Raw genomic sequence first — 16705 nt, 5'->3', positions numbered from 1 at the left:
ATCTCAGGGAAACAATTTCATTCTTTCTGTTAGAATATTCCATTTATATGAAACTCGCAAGTGCACATTTGCCGTGGCTGGCCCTGAATTGTGGAATAGGTTACTTGATGATATCGGGTCTGAAGTGTGTTTAAAAGCACTTAGAAAGAAGGTAAAGGCATTCTTGTTTAAACAGGCTTTTAATGAAGATTAGTCATTTTAATGGTATGAATTTATATTCAGTAGATGGCCTGCATTAGTTCTCCGAGGCTATTATGCAATTACATCAGGTATTCTTCTGCAACACAGGAGGTCTTATGGTTTTTAAAGATATAGTTTGCAGCCTCGGGGTGTGTTATGGATATTTTGTTTATTTAAAAAATTTGTAACCAGCTGATCCACAATTCTTAGCAAGAAATGATACAACATGCATAAAAGACGTAACATATTTTAAATGTACTGTCTTAGTTGTTTACATGCTTACATAATTTTATTATTCATTGTCTTATTGATCCATGTTTGTTTTAGTTACATAGAAGCAGAAATGATGGCAGAAAAGGACCAAATGGTCCATCCAGTCTGCTCAGCAAGCTTACAGTAGTATTTGCTGCGCCATGCAGGTAAACCCCCAATACGTATCAGTTTTCCACACCAAAAAAGTCAGGGCCTTCCTTGGTAGCTGTTTGAATTCAGTTCCCTGTTACCATTTGCTGTTGAAGCAAGGAGTAAAGAGCAATATTGGAGTTATATCAAAGTATCAGGCTTATTGGTTAAGGGCAGTAACAGCAAATTACCCCCATGCTTATTTGTTTCCCTAGACCGTAAAAGTTGGGGTCCTTGTTGCTTGCTCTCTGAATCCACTTGTTTCTATACTTCTGTTGTTTTAGTATTAAGTAGTATAATTTATATGATTATGTATGTAAAGATTGTTAGGCGATTTATAAATTCTGCAAATGAATAAATAAGGAGGTCTCTTTATTTAAAGCCTTCAGCTTGGATGAGCTTTTCATCAAATCTATGACTCCTGGAAAGACCAGTGTAACATTTCTAATTATTATTTGGGGCAAAACAGTGAAAGAAAAGTTCAGAATTTTATACATAGTTTCATGAAATAGTTTATGTCACAAACTTAAATGTTTGATGATTTGTACAATAATTTTAATGTGTTCGTATGTGGTATATAAAATGAAATATTTCTGTCACTTTTAAACATGGTTTCACAGTGCTTAAGACTTGATTTACCAGGGCTTTTTCCCTTGGCTAAGTAAATCTGGCCCTTAGTAAGCTGGACCTTGATCAGTAGATCTTCTCATCGATATCAGAGGTACTAAAATCATGTCGTACTGCATGAGCAAATCATACTTTTCCTGTAATGTATGCTCACAGAGGTGTGCTGTAACATACTGTCAGAAGTTACAATGCTTTAGCATACGTTTGGAGAATTAGATTGTGTATTAGCTTAGATTGTCAATTTGCCGGTTTTTTGAAAGACGATAATGTATTGCACCAATTTCAGTGAGGATTCAGACATCCACATAGTACTGAAACCTTGTTAATTTCGGTTACAAATTATCTTTAGCAAGATTTTGATCAAGGTAGAGCTGTTATTAGAATATCCTTGTTGTGTCTTCAGCTTTTGACACTGTTTCTCACCTTATTCTCCTTGATTGCCTTAGGAGTTTAGAGGTCAGTGGTGTAGTATTTGAATGATTTCCATCTTATTTACATAATAAAGAAAAACAAGTCGTGTTTGCTGATTCTTCATCTGAATGGTTCACAATTCCAACTGGGGTTCCATAGGGGTCAGTGTTGTCGGTGGCATTATATAATGTCTCTATGACTTCTTTATCCTTTCCACCGCCCCCCTTCGATACCCCGCTTTTGCCCCATCCTTCTTCTTTCCGCCCCCTTCTCCCCTCTTCTCCCCCCTCTGCTCTCCACTCCCCCCTCCCCCCCTAATATTCCCAAATCCCTTTTCTCTCAGTTCTCTCAACATTGTACATATGTATATAATTGCAATTCTTGTTTAATATTTAATGCAATTTATCCCATGTTCTCTTACCCCTTTATTCCCTTGTTAACATGTTTTATCTGTTCCATGTAAAGCGCCATGCATGGCGTATATTTGCGTTACACTGTGAACCGATGTGATATCCTGGATGAATGTCGGTATATAAAAAATTTTAAATAAATAAAATAAATAGATGAGCATTCCATCATTTTATGATGTACGCCAATGACATTCAGTTGTATTTTCCAGCTGTAATTTTTTTTCAAGCAACCCTGGTTTCCATCAGTGGAGGTCTCCAAGTAATTAACAGTTGAATGTGTGAGAACCATTTAATGTCGAACATTGAAAAGACTGAGTTCATCGTTTTGTTTTTTTTAATAAAGATCCCAACTATTTGCAGAAACAAAATGTTAATTTTCTTAATGTAATGGGGAAGGATATCTATTTTAAATCAGTAATTCGAAATTTGGGTTTTATATTTGATTCCAGATTATCTTTCTGGCCACATATTTTAAATATTTTGCGGTTGGGTTTCTACAGATTGCACCTGCTACGACATCTGAGATGTATTCCTGAAAAAGATGACTTTTGTACAATTGTACAGTCATTTGTACAGTAATTGATTACTGTAACACTTTGTTTATTGGGTTCGCTGCCTCTGCAATTCGCCCACTTCGAGCATTACACAATCCCGCTGCTCGCTTGATTTCAGGAGCTTATAGGTAGGATCATGTTTTCCCATTGTTAATTAAACTTCATTGGCTTTCTGTTAACAAGTGAGTGGAATTTAAGGTGATGCTTGTTTTCAAACAATAAAGATTGAAGGTCCATATTATTTTCCTGCTCTACTTAAAAAGTATATGGTCTCAGGCAAAATTTTTATTAAACATTCAATCTGTGGTGCAAACAGTCCACTGTGAGATATGAATTCTGTTTGCAAATAAACAACGAAGAACTTTCAATTTATCATTTCTGGTGCCTTTTTACAGCTGTTTTTTGGTTTGTGAATTTTAAGTTTGTTTATGTTCCAGTGGTCAGCCTCTTCTCCTCTTAGCTAGGAGGGAATAGGACAATCAAATATATATTTTTTATTTTTTTTATTTACCTTGGTCATTCTTTTGTTATCTCATTGTTAATCTCTCTTTTGCCTCCTCTACATTCCAAGTTGCATTGTATCCCTGTTTTATTGTAACTGCTACCTTATTCTTCTATCACATGTTAATGTTTTTAAGTTATTAAGTATTTATTCTGTTGTCACACCTTGTTATTTGTAAACCGGCATGATGCGACTCCCATCGCGAATGCTGGTATATAAGAAATTTAAATAAATAAATAAATAATTATCCTTGAAACAGACATCTTGTCGGAACATGGCCATGTCAGGTGTATTGGATGCATCATTATGCTAATTTAATGTTTGACTTTATTGTAAATATGCCTTCATAACCCGGGAGCATATATGCCAGCACATACTGAAGAATAAGCTTTTCTCTGTCTCAAAAGTGAATGCTATCTCTGCTCTGACCCAACTCCATCCATCTCTGTTGAACAAGAAATGCACCCAAACTTTAGTCAGACTTTTGTGCTGGACATGGACAGACATTTGATTTTGAACACTTTTTCCGCTAATAAAAAATTATGTTCAGAACAAGCAGGATCTTCAAAGAGACGCTCATCTATTAAGTACATTTTTAAAGTAATTATTTCATAATTGAGTGTCTTTAATTTCATTGCCTCTTCCATGATGCAATAGTAACATCACAGAACACATTAAAATACTCATCTTTGGGTCAGTCAGCCTTTGTGTTAAAACTTTCTGCTCACTATTATAGTACAGGAAGGGTGCTCTGTTTGGGTTGTTTGGTTTGTCTTCTGGGTGTGTTTATTTTGAAGATTTGTTTTTGTAATCATTTGAAATTGCTAAGATGCCTCATCACATAGTGAGCCCTAACAGCTGCTAATGGCTTCCAAAGCTGCTGAGGCAGCCTGAAGAAGCATCTCTCTTGCAGAAGGCACCTGTCCCTAACAGTTCAACTCTGCCAGCAGAAAAGCACAGAGGCCCTGTCAAAAAGACCAATGCAAATGACTTTAGCAGGTTTCCCTGGAAAGTGGAGAGAGTTCAGCACCTAATTGCCTTGCAGCTCTCAGTTGTGTTTACCCATCGCTGTCATCACTTAGAGGGAGATTTACGATGAGGAGCTCTGATCAGGAAAAAGATAGATAACTATAATTTTTTTATGGGCGCAAGTTCTCTTGGAGGTCTTCTACATGCTAGTATTTATCTGGACATTTCAATATAGTTGACTTAATACCAGCCCTCGACTTGCACAAAAAAATCCACTGGTTTATGCTTGTCCGCAGCATACATTCCCCACCCCTGCAATTCCTTCCTTTCTCCCTCCTGTTTAGCTAATCCATGTCCCACAGAGGCGTGCGTAAGCCTACTATCGGCAACAGCATTGCTTGCAACGTGGGCCCGCGAGGCAGTGCATGTACACAGCCCCATCTCCTACCCTTCCCTTCCTTCTGTAGGTTTCCTATTTGAAAAGAAACATGCATCAGAGAGGGTGGGGCTGCTGCAGCATTATTTAGTGAGCACTGCTTCACGGTCCCACTCATTGAAACTTGGATGCCAGTTCTAGTCCTGAGAGCGGCATAGTGTACACGTCTGGCACAGGAAGAGCAACTGGAAGCATGTTGAATTTGTGTATGTTTTTGTAGCCTCTCTCAATTTGTACTGCAGGATGCTACTCATTTTTAGAGAGCTAAAAATTAATGATTTTTTGTTCAAGTATTTTGGTAGCCATTTTAGGGGTAATTTTAAAATTACCTGCATTGGTGCAATGACTAAGGGTACTCTTCTGATTTTGCACACTAATTTACAAAGTGAAAGTATACACGTATTTTCCCTTTGAAAATTAGAAGAGGCTGACCAGTTACAAAAGGTAGAATATAAATCAGAAATTAAATTAATCCTAGAAAAACTACCTGCACATATTTATACTTGCTAATGTGTACGAATAATTTTTCTGAGAAAAAACGCCTGCATACGTTTGAGTTTTCAGAACAATGTGCATAAGTGCAAACATCATTCCCAGGAACTTCTTCCTTTGCTGCAGATACAAGTCCTTTGGAAATGGCTTTGAAAATCACTCTTCCTTGGTCTGGTTTTATTCTTATGTACCCTACAGATCACAGACTCATTTATTTATCATTTGGATGATTTATTTATTTAAAAAAAAACAAACATATCCCATGTATTCTTGCAAAGTTCAAACGTGGATTACAATAAACACTCATAAAACTTCAACATGAACAATTATGCAATAAAACATCAAATAAAATAATAAAGCAAAAAGCAAAATCTTTACATTAATTAAAATTAAGATTGTGCCCCATCTTTGTCCACACCAAAAGCTTCCCAAAATAACTCTGCTTTTACTTATTTTCTAAATTTTAAATAGTCTCTTGACGACACCCCAACAAGCAGGGGTGCGTCAAACCTGGCATAGATGGGAATCCAGCTTTTGCATTTGGGGTCCGCAGGCTAGCCCCATGAACTGCCACCCTTACCTCCCATCCCGGGCCAGGTACACCATCGCCCGACACAGGGAAGCCCTGTTGGGCTGCTGCATGGTGAAACGCCGCTCTCCAATGCAACAAGAAGCCACTGGCCAAAGCGCGGCAGGATGCCGCCAACTCTAGCATGCAATGTTTCCCCCTAGGTGTGCACTCATGTCTCTTCTCGACCTTTAAAGGGACTGCTGCAGGAAAAGCCCCATGGCCCCTGGAGATAATATCACTAGTGCTGCCCTATAAAAGGGCAGCTCCCGAACAGCAACTTGCCTCAGCAACAGGTCCAAATACTTGCTAAGTAGTGCTTTTTGCCTCCCAGTGTCTCAATCCTCATTCCAGCATTGTCTTCAGTCTTCGTCCAGCTGTCTCTGGTTTGTCTTCTGTCTTCATCCTCAGCTGTTCCTTCCACGGTGTCCCCCTGTTCCTGTTTTCACCTACCTGCCCTCCCTATCCGTCCCTCTGCTCCTCTACTTGGATAGATACCTGGTTTGACCTCAACCTGGAACTTGGATGCACTTGACCACTTCCTGTCTCTGACCATTAGATGGACCTCGGATATGCTTGACTGCTACCTGGCTCTGACCATTGCCTGGATCCTGGGTACCTCTGAATGCCACCTACCTATAAACCAGCTTACTACACAACTCCCTTGCCATCGGCAGAGACCCCCACCTTAATCTTCTGGCCCCAGCACCCAAAGGATCAACCTAAGAACATAAGAACATGTCATACTGGGTCAGACCAAGGGTCCATCAAGCCCAGCATCCTGTTTCCAACAGTGGCCAATCCAGGCCATAAGAACCTGGCAAGTACCCAAAAACTAAGTCTGTTCCATGTTACCGTTGCTAGTAATAGTGGTGGCTATTTTCTAAGTCAACTTAATTAATAGCAGGTAATGGACTTCTCCTCCAAGAACTTATCCAATCCTTTTTTAAACACAGCTATACTAACTGCACTAACCACATCCTCTGGCAGCAAATTTCAGAGTTTAATTGTGCGTTGAGTGAAAAAGAACTTACTCTGATTAGTTTTAAATGTGCCACATGCTAACTTCATGGAGTGCCCCCCTAGTCTTTCTATTATCCGAAAGAGTAAATAACTGATTCACATCTACCCGTTCTAGACCTCTCATGATTTTAAACACCTCTATCATATCCTCCCTCAGCCGACTCTTCTCCAAGATGAAAAGTCCTAACCTCTTTAGTCTTTCCTCATAGGGGAGTTGTTCCATCCCCTTTATCATTTTGGTTGCCCTTCTCTGTACCTTCTCCATCGCAATTATATCTTTTTTGAGATGCGGCGACCAGAATTGTACACAGTATTCAAGGTGCGGTCTCACCAGGGAACGATACAGAGGCATTATGATATTTTCCGTTTTATTAACCATTCCCTTTCTAATAATTCCTAATATTCTGTTTGCTTTTTTGACTGCCGCAGCACACTGAACCGACGATTTCAATGTGTTATCCACTATGACGCCTAGATCTCTTTCTTGGGTTGTAGCACCTAATATGGAACCTAACATTGTGTAACTATAGCATGTAACTGTAACATGAGGAGAATGTGGGCTGGTATATGTAAAGTTCCTAAAGGTCTCTGTCTTTCCTGGGTCTGCTTGTCAATGGTGGGATCCTGCAGGGCTCCTTTCTGCAGGTAGAGCCAATGCTGCCTCGGCCCAAGGGTCCACAGATGCAACACCGGCCCTGGGACATAGGCTCCTCTAAGTTACCTCTGATTAGGCAAAGGAAGTGGCAAAACCAGGAATAACACTGCAGGATCCTACTAAGAAAAATGTATGATTTTAGTTGCAATATGAAAGAATAATTAAATTTATCCAAATCCTTCAAACTGACAGCTGCCTGCAGAGTTGAAACGTGGCGATCCATTAACTTCATTATTTTATTTCTGCTAATTTCTCTGTCACTTAAAGTCCTAATTTACTGCTGCATTAACTCAGTGATGTCATCCTACTGTTATCTAAGTGGATTCTAATGACTACCCCTGAGAGCACTTGTTGGCTTTTAAGGATTTTAAGTTTATTTCAGTTTTTTTTTAAAAGGGTGGGATGGGAAAGAAGGGAGCCAGGAACAAAGTTTCTAGTTCAATGCAATTGGAAAATTTTGTGTTCTCTTATTTGGAGTGTTGGATTCTAGTTTGCTGGTAGCAGGAGTTGTACAGGAAAGCTTTCATATGAATTTAACTGGGTAACTAAGCAGTTAGCTAGATAAAATTGGGGTTGAAAATTGTGCCCCTCTCCCCCCCCCCCCTCGCAAGTATTTTTACCCATACCAAAAACAGCAGGGTGGGGACAGCCAACTCTACACAGGGATTTCATTCTGAAAGAATCTGAGTGTGTGGTATAAAGTGCTGACATTGCACCTGCGGCACCAGCCGGCTGCCGGTCCTGTTCGCAAGGGTTCTCCACGAGGAATGTTCTTGCATAGGCCTGCAAGCTCCCTGTGAAGTTTCAAAATTGCCCCATTAGTAGTCATGTCAAAAAAATCATCTTTAAGGAAATGAGCCCTTTCTACAGCTGGCCCCCCTCAATGGAACACACTCCCTCCGGACCTACGACAAGAACCATGCCCCATATCATTCAAAAAAACCCTTAAAACATGGCTTTTCAGACTAGCATTTCCTGATTGATCCCATCCTTTCGGGATCTTGCCCGCGCTTGACCTTGCCGGCCGGATCTAATCATTTTCCCCACACCGTTATTATATTTCCTTCTACTGGGGACTCCTTGTTCCTTCCTAGCATCAGAATTCTAGCATCCTCTCCCAACATCAGAATTTTAGCAGGCTCTCCAGTTCAAAAATTGCTCTCTTGAGACTTTTACACTCCTGTCAGCTCTTGGATCCACTGAGCCAGACCTTTGCTGAAGATCACGTTCCGACTCTCACTACTACCCAAGTCCTATTGCTAAGTAAAGTTCTCCTCCTCCCCTTCTCCGCTTGACCTGACATTTTTCCCTCTGGTTCAGAAATTTGTTAATTCATTATTTACTAAGCATTTATTAAATATTTATTGAACGCTTATTCACCCCCAGGTTGTCCCCCAAAAGGCAACCTGAAGTCCCAGTTTCCCTGCTATTTGTACCACGGTTATGTATACACCCGTTTGTTCCATGTAACGTTCTTAGGCGATGTTAAGTTCACTGTTAACAAGCTTGTTCCATGTAATGCTCCCATGCGATGTTATGTTCACTGTAAACCGGTATGATTTGTATTCTATACAAGAATGTCGGTATATAAAAGTTAAAAATAAATAAATAAATGTCAAGAGGGGAGCAATTTAAGGTATGTAATAATTTTAAAAGTTTAGAAAATGTTCCAAAAATATTGCTGGGACACAGTAGCCTTAAAATCAAATCTGTTGTCCAAAAAATGATCATCTGCTTTACAATTTTGAAAAGTTAGCGTTTATATTAAACTACTGTTCATCAGTTGCAGTATCTTGCCCCATGGTTGTCCTTCCCGTGTACCTTGGATTCCTAGAAGTATTGCTCTCTCTTTTTCTGGCTGGGACTTCCAGTAAAGAAAGAAGTTTGTTGTAACTCGTCTGCTTACTGCTCTTAAGAACCTGCCAGAGCCTTTCAGGAGGTGATGGGGAGGAACACACAGCTTCCCTCCTTTCAAATTTGTCTAAAAGCCAAGAACTTGAAAGAGTGATTCTGCTGTCTGATAGAATGACGAAGTAGTAAGGAAATAACAGAATTTCTGCAGAGCTCTCAAGTGCACAGGACTTGTGTGTTTAAGTACGCTTTGAAAATTGGTATAGCTTGTTTATGTTTTTGCTGCCTAATTTAGGCCATCTGTTATAGAATTACCCCCTACGTGTTCGGCTTATACAATATCTAAATGTTTCCTTAACTTGGGGTTTTGGGCTTGATTGTACCTATCGAAGTGTTTGTAATGTGATTGGTCGCTGTAAAAACAGCTGAATGTGTGAGATCACGTGTCTGATTGGTCAGGGATGGTCTATTACATAAGTGCATTCCAGTTCTAGAGTAGTGCTTAAAGTTCTAAACTCAGACAGGCAGGTAATGCTTCCTGAATACTTATTTTTCGGCAGCTCAGAGACATTTGTTTTTCTGATTTTTATTAAGCTATGTAAGAGTTTATCTGGGGGCTTTTAGCCTTAAAGTGGAAATATTGTAAATGTAATAGCATTTTAGAGTTTTGAAACTAATAAGTTTCAACGAGCCATTTTCTAAATATATCTTCCCTGGAAAAGTGCTAAGTCGATGATTTTGCTGCAGTCAGTTCTGAGCACATAACATCTGAACGCGTGTGTGAGGCAAGCCATGCTCAGCTCTTTTTTTGTAATCTGGATCTTTCCAGCAGCGCACAGAGCCAGATAACAATGACACACATTGTGCTTTGCAGAGCAGCTGCTGAAATTTGACTAGATCCAACTGAAGAAAACAGAAGCAGGTGGGTCAGCAATGTGACCCTTTCGTTCCCAGAAGTATCACTGTGCATTCCGAGCCTGAGGGATCAGACTTCAGATGCAGTGTGGGGCTTCGTCCCGGAAGGAGAAAAACAAGGGGCATGAAGGGACCCTAAATGAGGCTAAACATTGTGGGGTCACAATTATAAATCGCTCCTTAAAGTGACTGTGCCAGTGAAGTAAAAGACCAGCAAAGTGCCGCAACGCACCACACTCCCAGTCTCAGATTAGTGGGAGAAGGGGGGAAGTTGTACAGGAGAGAGGCTTTCATGTAGTGCTCACAAGTGCTTGGCTGGAAGGCCGGGGTAGTGCAGCTGTATACACTGAAAATCTCACTTCTGGCAATTTCTCACATGAAAAGTTTTGCCTTCCTGAGGCACAACCATGCTTCTCTTCTTATTACTGAAGTACAGTTAGATAAACCATGCATGTCCTGTGCTTTATGTGATATTTACATGCACACACACACACACAGACATATATAAAGAAAGAAATGACCACATTACAGGAACACTTGCTGAACTTCATTGGCTTCCAATAGAACAAAGAATACAATATAAGGCACTCTGTATAATCCATAAACTAATCCACGATGAAAAAGCCGACTGGCTTAACACAGCACTACGCGTCCATGTTCCACAGAGAAACCTGAGATCTGCCAATAAGGCTCTTCTAACCATCCCCTCTGTCAAATCAGCACGTCTCACGCAAGTACGAGAGAGAGCCCTGTCACTGGCTGGTCCCGTACTATGGAACACCATGCCACTAGAAATAAGACTGCAGAGTAACCTGAAAATCTTCAGAACAAATCTGAAAACCTGGCTATTCAAACAAGCGTTCTGTAAAGACAAAGAGAACGAAAAAAACAGATGAGGAATAAAGGCACACCAAAGTCAGAAGCTGTTATTTTAAACTAACAATGCATCGTAATGGTAAAACCAAACCGCCTAAATGTTCCCAACAATCAAGCTTAACATACACACTTCATTTATAATTATGAATTGTTACCGTACAATGATGGCACCTAACAAGTTGTAATCTATACCACCCATATGTTTATTGTTGTGCCCCTATGTAAACCGTTGTGATGGTTAACCAACTTAACAACGGTATAGAAAAGTTTTAAAATAAATAAATATATAAGGTTTTACACATTTTTCTGATTTACCTCGCTGTTTTGTTTTTGTAGCCCCTGAAGTAGCCTTGTGCGAAACTTGGCCAGAATTGGGCTCTTTTATCAAGATATATGTGTGAATAAATTATCCTCATTCTAAGGTGACTGGTCTGTCTTATTCTCTATTTGCCATCAGTTTTCAGAGAGTGCAAGTTTTGCCCAAGTCATAAATGTTTCACTTGTCAGAACTCTTACAAAAAACTTGCATTGCTTCAGTAGCAGTGGGAGACTTCCCATATGCTTAAATCAGGCCCAGAGTGTCTTCTCACCTCGTTTTTTTGTTGTCTTATACTATAACAATATCTCTCAAGAGTGTTTCCTAACTGGGGCGTGGATATAGCTTTATCTTACAGTAACTAAGGCTGCCATGAGAATCAGAAGAAGACCAAGCACCATGGATACAAATGATTTTTGTAATCTGAAAACTGGGCTTGTCTGGTCATGGAGCTAATGTAACAGAGTAGAAAGGGGATCCCCTGTTTTAGTGATAAAGCTTCTGCTCCCCATGTGTCAAGCGCACTGACACTAACAGCTCTCATATCCTCCAGTGTAAGAGCCTGAGAGAATCAGACGAGAAGAAGCAGTCCAGGGGTTCAACACTGTGAACAAAATCATAATTGAAGTGACAATTACAGTATTTGCAAAGAAATCCTCCCCCACCACTTCATTTTAAAAACAGGTGCCCTTATGCTTTGTAATTATGCAGGAGTATTGCTGATGGATCTTATAAACTCGGTCCTGCACTATCACTTCCAGTAAGTGAGGCTGAGATACAGCAGAGACTTCTCTGTTCAAAACTATTAATAACTGCAGCTGTGCTGGTGCAGATGGAAGATGAATGCATCTGGGAGGGCTTTGGACAAAATGTCAAACTATCACCCAGGTTACATTACATGACAGCACACTTCACCTGTAGCCAGTATGTAACAGTTCATCATTTTAAATTTCTATTGCACCTTTCAACCATGTTCACCTTATGTACCCGTTGTGGGTATTCATAAAGATGTAGATTTTAAAAGCGTTGCCTGCGCAAAAATGGCCGCATACGCATGTATGCAGGCCACACATGAGCAACGTGAATTTTAAGACTCTGCGAAGTACGCGACTTCAGCCCAAATTTGGAACGTGGTCTTTTCCCACTCTCAGAATACCTCTTTCTAGTGGCGTAAAAATATGCTAAATCACTTTTTCTGTGTGCATCCCCTCACTCCCCCAGCAAATTTCCAACGCTAATCTATGCACATAAGATAGGGTTTTATATATATATATTTCTATTCTAGCATAGTAATGAAGGTAGAAAAGGACCAAATGGTCCATCCAGTCTGCCCAGCAAGCTTCTTAGCTTCTTAAATATCTGCCTTGCTGTGCAGGTTACCCCATGTTGCTCTTTAAGGGTAGTAATTGCCGCTCTGTGCAGTTATTCCCAAGCCTAATGATAACCCATAAAAAATTTACTGCTAGCAAAATTTTTACTTGGTGATGAGCCTTCTTGAAAATTCAGACAGTGCTGACGTGTTTTGCTTATGGACTTGGCCTTAGAAATAGGCCTGTACTTTTTCCCTTATGTCTGCATATCAGTACCTGAGATCATAAAAGTTGGGGCCCGTGTTAGTTGTTGTCTGAATCCAATTCTTTGTTCACTTTACCCGAGCCCTGCCAAAGCGGAGAGGGATTTTGTAGTTTTGTCAAAAGCATCAAGGCTTATTGATTAAGGCTTATTGATTAAGGGTAGTAATCCCTTGCTTTCTGTTAAGAGTAGTAAACTTAATCCTGCTGCTCTGTGCAGGTTAACCCCTTGCTTATTAGTTCCCCAGACCATACAAGTCGGGGGCCCTCAGTTGTTGTCTGAATTCAACTCCCCTTTTCCCCCTGTCGTTGAAGCGGGAAGCAATGTTGCACTTGCATCATTTGTAATTCTGAACTCCAAGTGGTCCCCCTTAGGGGGAAGGGGGCAGGAAATGGCCAACTATTTTTTGCCCCTGCTTCATGCATAACCAACAATTAGTAAGGTTCAAAAAAGTGGCCCAGTGTGTAGTTAGATTAATGCAAGTGTTTGTGAGAACTAGACAGATCTTCATTACTAGTCCAGAAACAAGAAGGGCAAAATCCTGAGGAGAACCCAGGGGTCTACTCCCAGTGTCACTCCTCACTGCCATTATTAGTCGACTTCTTTGCCTGGTCTGTTGTTGTCTACTTCACATCATCTGCTTTTCAGCCTAGTCCAGGATTGCAGAATGTTACAATCAGGCTTGCTTTCCCTTTACTTTCACTGCTGTTGATGATGAGCAGAACTTATTAGAATATCTCCCAACATGGTTCTCAAGTATTGGCCTGGAGAGAGTTTTTTTGGATTACAACAGCATTGCCTAGCTGAATTCCATGTACAATATTGTTTTGAGGTTTTAGCAGTGACCTGTTGGGATATTTTAGAAGTAACTTCATTCAGTACTTTGCAGTATGAAGTAATAAGAACATAAGAACTTGCCATGCTGGGTCAGACCAAGGGCCCATCAAGCCCAGCATCCTGTTTCCAACAGTGGCCAATCCAGGCCACAAGAACCTGGCAAGTACCCAAACACTAAGAAGATCCCATGCTACTGATGCAATGGAGTCTTTTAAACAAGACAAGACACGTTCAATGAGATTTACTTGTGAAGATGGAAATGTTGACATGGTGCAGTTAAATGACTCAGACTGGTAGTTCTGGCTGCAAGACCATTCTTAGCACTTTTGGTCAGAGTAACCCAGTTTCTTTTTCAGCGTTTGTCAGTCTGGCTTTACTGGTTTTGTTTATTCTTTCAGTTTGGCCAGTGAAGTCTGTGCTTCATACTCATTGCAGTGGTCATTCAGATCTTTGGTTATTTTCAATACACAGTTACATCTCAATGAAAAATATATTTCTTGAATAATATTTTTAGTCACAGGAGTAGCTGTGTTAGATAGGCCTCTGTCCAATATTACCAAACTTGCATATTGGCATATGCATAGAGTTCGTTTGCAATTTCACAAAGGGGGTCCCAGTTTGTTGAGGAACTCTGGTATCTGATGAAATGTGATGCTGTATCGCATATACAGTTTTGTTACAAATTTGGCTATCACTGCCCAGACCTTATGAAAAGCACATGTGCCATTTCATGAAAAGGCAAAAGAGATTGCGGTAGCAATGGGTGGCCATGCGCTCTCAGGACACAGGTTAAAATAATTTCTTGCAGAGAATTAAACATTTTGTATAATAAAAATTATAGTTAATGTTTACAAATTAATCATTTATTTATTTATTTAATTTCTTTTCCTATACCGATGCTCAAGACTAGGTCTTATCGTACCGGTTTACAATGTAACTGAGGGGAAACCAATTAACATCAAGGTAGAAAGTAAAGTTACATTAAACAGGGAGCATAAAACCTGGCAATGGAAGACAGTACAGAGTTTAAAACTAAGAAACAATTAGAGAGAGATAAATATATAATCAACAAAAACTGTAAGATACAAAAACATAGGTTTATCCTAGGCAGTTATTAGCCTGGTATGTCCAGAGGGAGAAGGAAAGGGGAGGTTGGGTGGGGGGAAGGGATTGGGGAGGGGTGGGGGAGCGAGAGAGTCAGTGATGGTTGAGGAGATCCTTCAGCGGTAGGCTTCTGCGAAAGCCAGAAGGTAGATCCTTCAGCGGTAGGCTTCTGCGAAAAGCCAGGTTTTCAATTTCTTTCTGAAAGTTGAATGGCATTGTTCTTGGCGTAAGTCTTGTGGAAGTGAATTCCAATGTAGTGGACCTGCTGATGAAAGAGCTCGCTTGTGAATAGTGTTGTGGACCGATGATTTGTTGGGGGGGGCCTTGAGCGAACCTTTGTAGGCAGTTCTGATCGGTCTTGCGGAAGTATGTAATTCAAGTGGGAAGGTGAGTTGGAGAGTGGATTGCTGGTAGACTGATTTGTGGATGATGGTGAGAGCCTTGAAAGTATTCTATATTGGATGCCCCTGTTATAGACATTTAAAATCATGCCCTGTTATAGACATTTAAAACATCAGATTAAAAGAAAATAATATTCCATCTTAAAAGTAAGCAAATAAAACAACAATAAAATATCAGAAATACAACATTTTTAGAAAAAGATAAACATACATTTCTAAGAAATTTAAAAACTAAAAGAAATTTGGCTAAGCAAAAAACTTCTGATCTTAGGACCAACACATTGGTATGGATGGGGCATTTAATGATAGCAATAAAAACAGGTAACAAAAGAAATAGTAAAGACTAGGAAGGTTATGAGTGTGAAATAAAATACTGGCATAATCAAGTTAAAACAAAAATGTCCAGTGCTCCAGAAAATGATAAAGAGAAAGATAGCATCACACTTGTGCAAAATCCAATATATTTGTTCACTTCCCAAGATATTTCATATTTAAACTGTTTATTAAATGAAAACCATGATGCAAAAAACCAATCATGCAGTGGTTTCTGATGCACACTACACATATCTGCATTTTGTACATTTTTTATATTTTCACCCCAAAATAAAATGTGATAGAAGAAAAAGTCAATCATCCCCCTTCTTCTTCCCAACCCCCCACCCAAATATCCCTCAAAGCTGAATCCAAGAAGAGAATTGGAATGATAATTCCATTACAGGAATTAGGGCGTACAGAAGATTCATAAACGTCTATCTCCCAAAATATTTTATATCATGTAAAATAGAATTTAAGCCATTTGAAATGTTTGTATGTCACTTCAAAAAGAATTGTGTCCTTCTCCATGTATGTATATTATTGGTACTTTGAAATTAGTTTCTCACCAATTAGTGGTGCTGAATTTTATTCAACCCTGTTAATGAACAATAATACTTTTATTTTACCGCTAAAATGTATCTTAATTATCAGGATAATTTTAAAATGAGTGCATATTGGCGGGTGAGCAGAGAGATGCTGCAATTTTAAATCGTATTCACACCTGTTTGCATATGTTTTAAAATACATCCCCTGCGCGTAAGTAAACGCTTAATCTTAAGAGATTGCTCGAGAAAACATACGTCGTGTATCTTTCCTAGGACTTTTTTGGCTTTTACGTGCGTATGTAGGTGGATTTTAACACATGTTCGTGCAATGGACAATCTAGTTTTTCCAATTAGTCCACCAGTTTGCCCAGTTAATATCGAGGTCTTCAAGACCCTTTCCTGTTCTTCATCCTGCACGTCCCCCAGTTGACCCAGACCCCTCACCCTAACCTGTAAGCCCTAAAACTCGAGATCTACAGACTTCCTCCTCATCTGGAGCAGCAGTAGACTTGCACGGCTAACAAGCTGACGCAGGCTGTTGTCTTTGGTTTTAAAATATGGAGCTACGCATGTAACTGTTGGCCCTACCCTGGTACACCTATGCCCCATCTCTTTTCTGTGCTCTTATTTTTGATATGCGCATGAGTATATACACGTGCACTTTGTGGCTTTTTAAAATCCGCGTTGCTCGCATGCGACCCTAACTTGATAAGCACCCAGGTAGAGAGTGCATCACGCTAGGGC

At 39.9% G+C, this 16705-nt stretch overlaps 1 protein-coding gene across 6 annotated transcripts in view; it reads left to right on the top strand.

Annotated features, from left to right (window-relative positions):
* Nucleotides 1-16705, top strand: part of LOC115076240 (lipase maturation factor 1-like) — a 295884-nt gene that overhangs the window by 86062 nt on the left and 193117 nt on the right. The gene's annotated exons all lie outside the window — the stretch shown is intronic.

This window comes from Rhinatrema bivittatum, chromosome 14, assembly GCF_901001135.1.
Source record: "Rhinatrema bivittatum chromosome 14, aRhiBiv1.1, whole genome shotgun sequence".
In the NCBI taxonomy this organism is placed as follows: domain Eukaryota; kingdom Metazoa; phylum Chordata; class Amphibia; order Gymnophiona; family Rhinatrematidae; genus Rhinatrema; species Rhinatrema bivittatum.
This window is presented reverse-complemented; position numbering and strand designations above follow the sequence as displayed.